The sequence below is a fragment of the Ptychodera flava genome, chromosome 12 (assembly GCF_041260155.1).
Source record: "Ptychodera flava strain L36383 chromosome 12, AS_Pfla_20210202, whole genome shotgun sequence".
NCBI lineage: Eukaryota > Metazoa > Hemichordata > Enteropneusta > Ptychoderidae > Ptychodera > Ptychodera flava.
The window spans coordinates 30,030,389-30,037,303 of NC_091939.1; the positions used below are offsets into that span (position 1 = coordinate 30,030,389).

The 6,915-nt window shown below is 37.1% G+C and overlaps 1 long non-coding RNA gene across 2 annotated transcripts in view; it reads right to left on the minus strand.

Moving 5' to 3' along the window:
- Positions 1-38: 38 nt before the first annotated feature.
- LOC139146314 (uncharacterized) overlaps positions 39-6,915 on the minus strand; it is a 25,233-nt gene continuing 18,356 nt past the window's right edge. The window contains exons 3-5 of one of the 2 annotated variants that reach the window (XR_011555111.1): positions 5,257-5,384; positions 2,320-2,476; positions 39-411 (exon numbers count right to left, since the gene is read on the minus strand). This is a non-coding gene — a long non-coding RNA (uncharacterized lncRNA). Of the gene's footprint in view, positions 412-2,110; positions 2,477-5,256; positions 5,385-6,915 lie in introns of those variants that run through there. The other variant, XR_011555110.1, reaches the window with a different exon arrangement.

A 6,915-nucleotide genomic window follows, 5' to 3' on the forward strand; every position in this document is an offset into this window, starting at 1 on the left:
TTATTTATTTATTTATTTATTTATTTATTTATTATTTATTTATTTATTTATTTATTCTACGCTTTCAACGAATTTACAGATTGACTCAATGTAATATTATTCGGGATTCACACAGTATAGGAAGAAACGCATAGTAAAACATTTTACATTGATGTAAATATTCCTTTTATGGTGCAGTACTTCCATCCGTCAGTGAAATATGCGCATGCGTACTCTGTCAGCAGAAAAGTGACCGAAAACGATTCCAGTCTTGCATCAGTTACATTAAGAAATATTATGTCTATTTACAATGTCCACAAAGTACATGAAATTGTAACTGCAAATCTGCATCCGACATCAGTTCTGACAAGCTGTTTATTTGTATGCCGTATAATACTGTTAAAATGCCTTCGGCATGGGCGTAAGTGTTACCTGTTGGAGACAAAGACGGTGAAATAGATCTATGTTTATGGTCAAATCTTTTCAACTCCTCGACGTCGTCAAATGATAAAAATCATGTACCGTTACGTAAACTTGAAAAGAGAGAGAGTAAGCTCGAGGAAAATATCTATCACTTCACTGTACAAAAAGAAGAAGTCTATGACCTCTCCCCTACAAACCAAAAGCAAAGTGCGCTTTTATGATGCATGTTACGTAAAAAGAAATATTGGTTCGGAGAAGGACTGTGTGGGGGAGATTGACCTTTACATTCCTACAGACGATATCGATGTTACTGAATTGACTTGCCAAATTCTAACGTCTGTTTGTTGAGGAAGAAGGCCTTCGAATCTCCAAAATAGTAAGTGTATAAAAGTGTGACACACCGCCCATGCTCCATCAACGATCTCAGATTCGTGCTACAAGTAAAACAGATCAGAGGGGCTACTTGAAACACTCTTCAGTCCCAACCCCGGCTTCATAATAACTGGTAAGGGGTGGACCATTTGATATCCTTGGGGGGGAGCTTGGAAGATTGGTGGAGAGCCATTATTTTTTTTCCCACCTGCTTCACCATGAATTATTTTTTTTCTACAGGGCATATGCTGGCAACTTTTTTTTTCACTTTATCTTCTTCGAGATATATTTTTTTTTACCAAATTTCGGTGCAATGTTTGTTTGCTTGGTTTTTCACACCCAATAACAAGATGCTGTTCTATCGCACACAGACTATATTCAAGAAACTAAATAAAGATATGTAAATACATGTACATTTTTGATTCACTTCACAAAAATATCAGTTAATAGATCTTATTTATACGATGGGTAACACACTGAAAATACAAATCAAACAACCTGATTACTGAGTTCTACATGAAGCATTATAAAACAAACTTACAGTGAAAACTTTTCTGAGAACATCACTGGTGTCATCAGAAGAGATGATGGTATCCTACATATATTTGTAAAATGATGTACATTTATGGCATTTACTTGTGCTTGAAAAAAATATGCCATTGTCTGACAAGTGTCCTGGTTTGAGTGATATTAGCAAGTTGAACAGTCCACTTGACTGACTGAGTCCACTTGACCCAGTTCATGGCAGGCTGTCTCTCTTCTTGTGGTATTTTGACAAAATCCATACATTCAGATTTACACATTTCTGGAAAACACTGGTGAGCAATTTCAATTTCAGCATACTTTCTCTAATCAGAAGGTCATGTATACTGTACAATTGTTCATATTCAGTGATTTGAATATAAAGGAGATGACTGAGAGAAAAGCCGTCTGAAATAGTGTGAAAATCTTCCTCAATGAGACACTTCAGACGAGTTCTTGTTTTCAGTCGCTGAAAGCTACAGTGATAGTAGCTGTAACTTTTGACAATTTTTCAGTGTTTTTGTTTGTGTATTTATTTCAGTTCCTCGTTTAATAAATTCTAAGTTATTGTTCCTCAAGCTTAAAATGGTTTATGCTTTATAAAACTCCAGAGCTACTGCTTGATTTTTATTGATGCTGCAGTGTGCATCGAACAATTGCCAAGATTTTTTTTCCGAGTCGCAATGGTCCATAATTGTTTTTCCATCAGCCACTTAAAGCCAGATCTTTTTTTCGAGCAACTCCACCTGGCATCATTTTTCCCCCAAATCTTCCAAGCCCCCCCCCAGGATATGAAATGGTCCACCCCTAATAAAAACGATTATGCAATGGTTCGGTGTAAAAAAAAATGATTTCCAATTACTTTTGCATCAAAGGCCCCTGTTTATGATGAAAGGTTAAGAGGTGCAAAGGTTCGAGAAAAGTGTGCAGAAAATACACACGCTTTCTCAACTGAATCGCCAAAGTCGATATCGATAACCGAAGGTTTCTGATTTCTATCAGAATAGCGTGAATATAAAGCACTTCAACAACTGACTTTACATTCATATAGAGTAAGATCAGGATACTGATGTAGCTTGCATTCTTTACACCCGTATCCACACGAGGGACAATGTCCATAGGTTCTTGAACCCACATACGGAATGGTTGCTCTGGAAATCAGGCCGTCGCAGTTACCGCACTGAAAAGTGAAATAGACAGTCAACTCTGGTTAGCCATATTTGACTTCATGCAACAACTAAAACAGTCAATAGGCAGCATCAAATCCTCCTTTTAAACAGTCTGGAATCTAGCCGTGCGTATTAATTTCGGCGGACCAAAGGTTTGCATTCGAACAGTTTGGCAATACGGTTATGTCCTAGACTGTTTGATCAAAAACATCGGGTATGTTCTAGTACACAAGGACCACTCAATAGTCGGGCAATGGTTTTTGTCTTCTTCAGCTTAGACCCCAACCTCATGAGCGAGATACCCCCGCACGGCCATAAGAATAACGCTTGGCATGGTGTCGGCATATTTTAAACGTAGATGTCAAAATTTTGCGATTTTTAGGTGGCACCTCGACCACATGTTCCATACGTGGAAGTATGGACACTGAATAGTACTCGAGAACAGAGTAAGTATACGAAGCATGGAAAACATTTTCACGGAGATGATTTCAAGGAAGGCCGATGATGAGCTTAAGGGAGCGTTCAATTACTCTGCAATTTCACTGCATTGGCTTCGCGCTCTATTACTGCAAATGGTTGTATTATGGCCGGGGGTGGCCCGACAAATTCCTCCTGCGCATCAGTCAAAATAAGTGAACCCCTACCCATTGTACCAAAAAATTGATGACCCCCCTTTCAAGATGACAAAAAATTCATGAACCCCCCCGCCCCCCCACCACCACCACATTGCTTGAGTAAAGCTGCACACACAAACACTTCGGGGGTATGGAGCGATATAATCCCAAAAAAAGAGCTTAGATTTTTTCAAATGACATTCCTGACCTTACAAAGTCAAAAGGTGTTAATGCTCATATTTCCCCTTCTGACTTGCTATAATTTTGAAATTACCCCAAAGGGGTTGGACAGAAATTACCGGTGGATCGCAATATTTTTGCGCAAGCATGTGTGTACAAAATTTTGATATTTGGATTTAATTAAAAAGCAGCTGTTGATAATGTTGATTCACTATACATATTATACATATATTTTCTCGTACATGTACGAGAAATCTATGTAATACTTTTTCAATGCAAAACTATATCTATGCATTTATAGATATTTGATAATTTACATAAATGTACTTAAATGAAATAGCGTTGTTACAACTGGCATACGGACAAAAAGTTTGACCTTAGAATTTAACCAAAAATGTCCATCCACTACACATGGGAGTCAATGATAAAATTGTGAATATTTTTTTTTCCAATGAAAAACTTGTATACTTGTGCATATACAGACGTTCAATAATTAACATAATTGTACTTGATTAGAATATGATGGTTAAAGGTGCATATTATGAGTACAAGAAATCTGATTATGGAATTTCACTGAAAATGTTCATCCACTATACATGAGAGTCTATGAGGAAAGTATGAATAAGTTTTTTCCAATACAAAAATAGGTAAACCCATATATTTATGTACTCTCGATTATTGATATCAATGTACTTGATTAGATTAGGGTGGTAACAAATGGATGTGTTTGCCAGAAATTGGATTTTGGAATTATACCAAAATGTAGATTCACTGTACATGGGAGTCTATGAGGAAAATATGAATAATTTTTTTCCAATACAAAACTATCAAGATCTGTGTATTTATAAAAATTTGATAAATTCATTTTAAATTTCTTAGTTAGCCTAGGATGGCAATGAAAATAAAAATCAAGCGAGCTTTTGCCCTTTTGCTCCACGCGGGGTTTCCGTCCCCGCCGAGCTCGCCTTAGGACACCTACGTTACCGTTTGACAGATGTACCGCCCCAGTCAATTCTGGTTATGTGTGCAAGATTGGATTTTGGAAGTTCACTGAAATTTTTATTCACTATACATTGGAGTCTATGAGAAAACCTTTTCGACAATGCTAAACTAAATTAATTTGTCCTTTTATAGGTGTTTGATAATTGATACAAATGTACTAGATTCAAATAGGGTATTTAAAAGTTCAGATGTGGACAACATTTATGATATTGGAATTTCACGTAAAAGTATTATTTAACTTTTCATGGTACTGGTAGTCTCAGTACAGGTAACATTGAAATAATTTCCCTGACAAAACTTGCTATATCTCTAATATGTAAGTAATAGGAATTGTTCATTGCCCTCAGTGCAGTGAGCTTGATTTACAATAAGACAAGCCTCAGAGTTGTCAAGTCAAGATGTTCATGTGACAGATAATTATACTTTTGTTCAGATTTACAGGTGAATAACTTCAGAGAATGAAATCATGCAACGAATAATTTTTATCTCCCAGAATATTTCTGAACACTGAAACTGCTTTTTGACGGGACGGATACTTATGAAAATTAAGTGACCCCCCTGAGCTGTCTGAAAAATACATGACCCCCCCCCCCTTGCAGTTTTCAAATTTGAGGTGACCCCCCCCCCTGGATTTTGCCGGCCCACCCCCGGCCATATTAACTGAACGCTCCCTAATGTTCTCTTACGTGTGATCATAACAACAATGTGGGGGAAAAACAAAAATAAGCAATAACAACTATAATTTCCAGTTTATTTGTCAGTAACAACTGATAACTCGAGAGCAGCTTTTGGTTTCTATGGAGCCGTTTCTGATCACCGTTCTCTCTGCCAACATTATATAGGCATTCAATTATAACCTGAATTAAATTTGAATTCGATACTGTCACAATCAATTATAAAGAAACTCGATCAGCTAATATCTTTCAAGGCCTACTTGATTAGCTAATATATTTCAAGGCTTACTTTTACCAAGGGAAGAAGTGATTCATACTTACTGTTGAATGGGGAGGAGGAGGTGGCGGGCTTCTACGTCGTTGTCGTCCCCAGCCTTTGCCATCTTCAATCTGAAGACACAGAATGACGGCAATGCAGATCACTACCGCCAACTTCTTCATACTCTTTCCTAGAGGAAAGTTGGATATTGGAAAAGTTCAATTATAGAATAGTCTATCCACCATCAGCGACAAAAAGTCGGCGATAATTATCTTTCTCGTGAAATCCCTTGCAAACTGATTCTCCAAATTATTTTTGTCGGCAGAAACTGTACAAAAAATTCAAATTAAGATATCCCTCATTTCCGCACTTTGTCAGAAAGAAAACCCTGGTATATAACGGCACTCCATAATTTTCCGAGCGTATATACGTGTTCTCTGCAGACAAATTCCTTCGACAAACTTTTGTAGAATGAGGCATACATTAAATCTGTCTGCTATCTGGGTTTACACAATCCGCATGCGTGGAAGTGTTAGTCGATGTCTCCCGTCACGATAGTCGTCGCAGCTTTCATAGCTATTAACTGAGACTGGGTGATACTACGAAAACAATAGTTGTATAAAATGCTTGAAAGAGGATCTTTCAACAAAATATAACTCGGAACTTTCCCGGAAGTGTAAACGGATCTACCTGGAGTTTTCTTCATAAAATGCATTTACGAGTTGGCATCTTTTCATTAAATGATAACGTGGGGCATGGTTGGGGGCAACGGGGGGGGGGGGGGCATTGTCCATCATACCGCGACGGTGACATAAAATTGACGGTCTCGAAAACGAACTTGAGAATCGATTTATCTACACGGTCGTGCTCAGCGTCTAATCATCGTTGACGGCATACAGGTCTACTTTATAAATGACACATTTTGACCACAACACAATGCTGAAGAATGGTGAAAACGTTGCACATAACATAGCGTATCTTGATCACAATAATTTTTAATCAAAATACGCTACAATAAGGGGGTTGTTGCACATAGCACGGCGTATTTCGTTCACAATATTTTTGCAAAGATTCATTGTATTTTCCTAATTTGTTGACCCAAGGTTTCAATATTGGCAGGGTTCTGAAAAAGCAGTCGTAAGTTTCGTGAGAAAGAATTGTAAATTGAATACACATTTATGCAAATCACCCGATCTCCTTGATTCTGCTTTCTCCCGTTTCCAACTTTTCCAAAGAATATTACTTCACTCTGGTTGTCTCAAAGTTTGTGATATTTTCACATTTTATTCTTAAATAACCATACAATAGAAATAATTTTGTTTAGCGATAAAATGCTTACATTTGGAATGAGAATTTGGCCTATCGATACGAAAATTGATGTTTTTACTCTGAATATGTATCCACTTCATCCTTAAGTAAACTGTTGCTACCATACTAAACTTCAGATATTCTCTGCCTTTTTTGACAATGTAACCGTTAATGAGAAATATTGCTTTGAAAATAGTATGTTGTTTAAGGTGACAACGTCGGCCATTTTTTAATGAATTTTGTTTGATACAAGACACTACTTATATTGTTTGACATGTTGAAAGATACTGAATGAATGGATGACCATACATGTATTCGACCCCGGTTTTAGACACGATTTATGTAACCATCGCGAAAATGAATTAATGGTCATGACCATTAATTCATATTCGCGATGGTTTCATTTAATATGT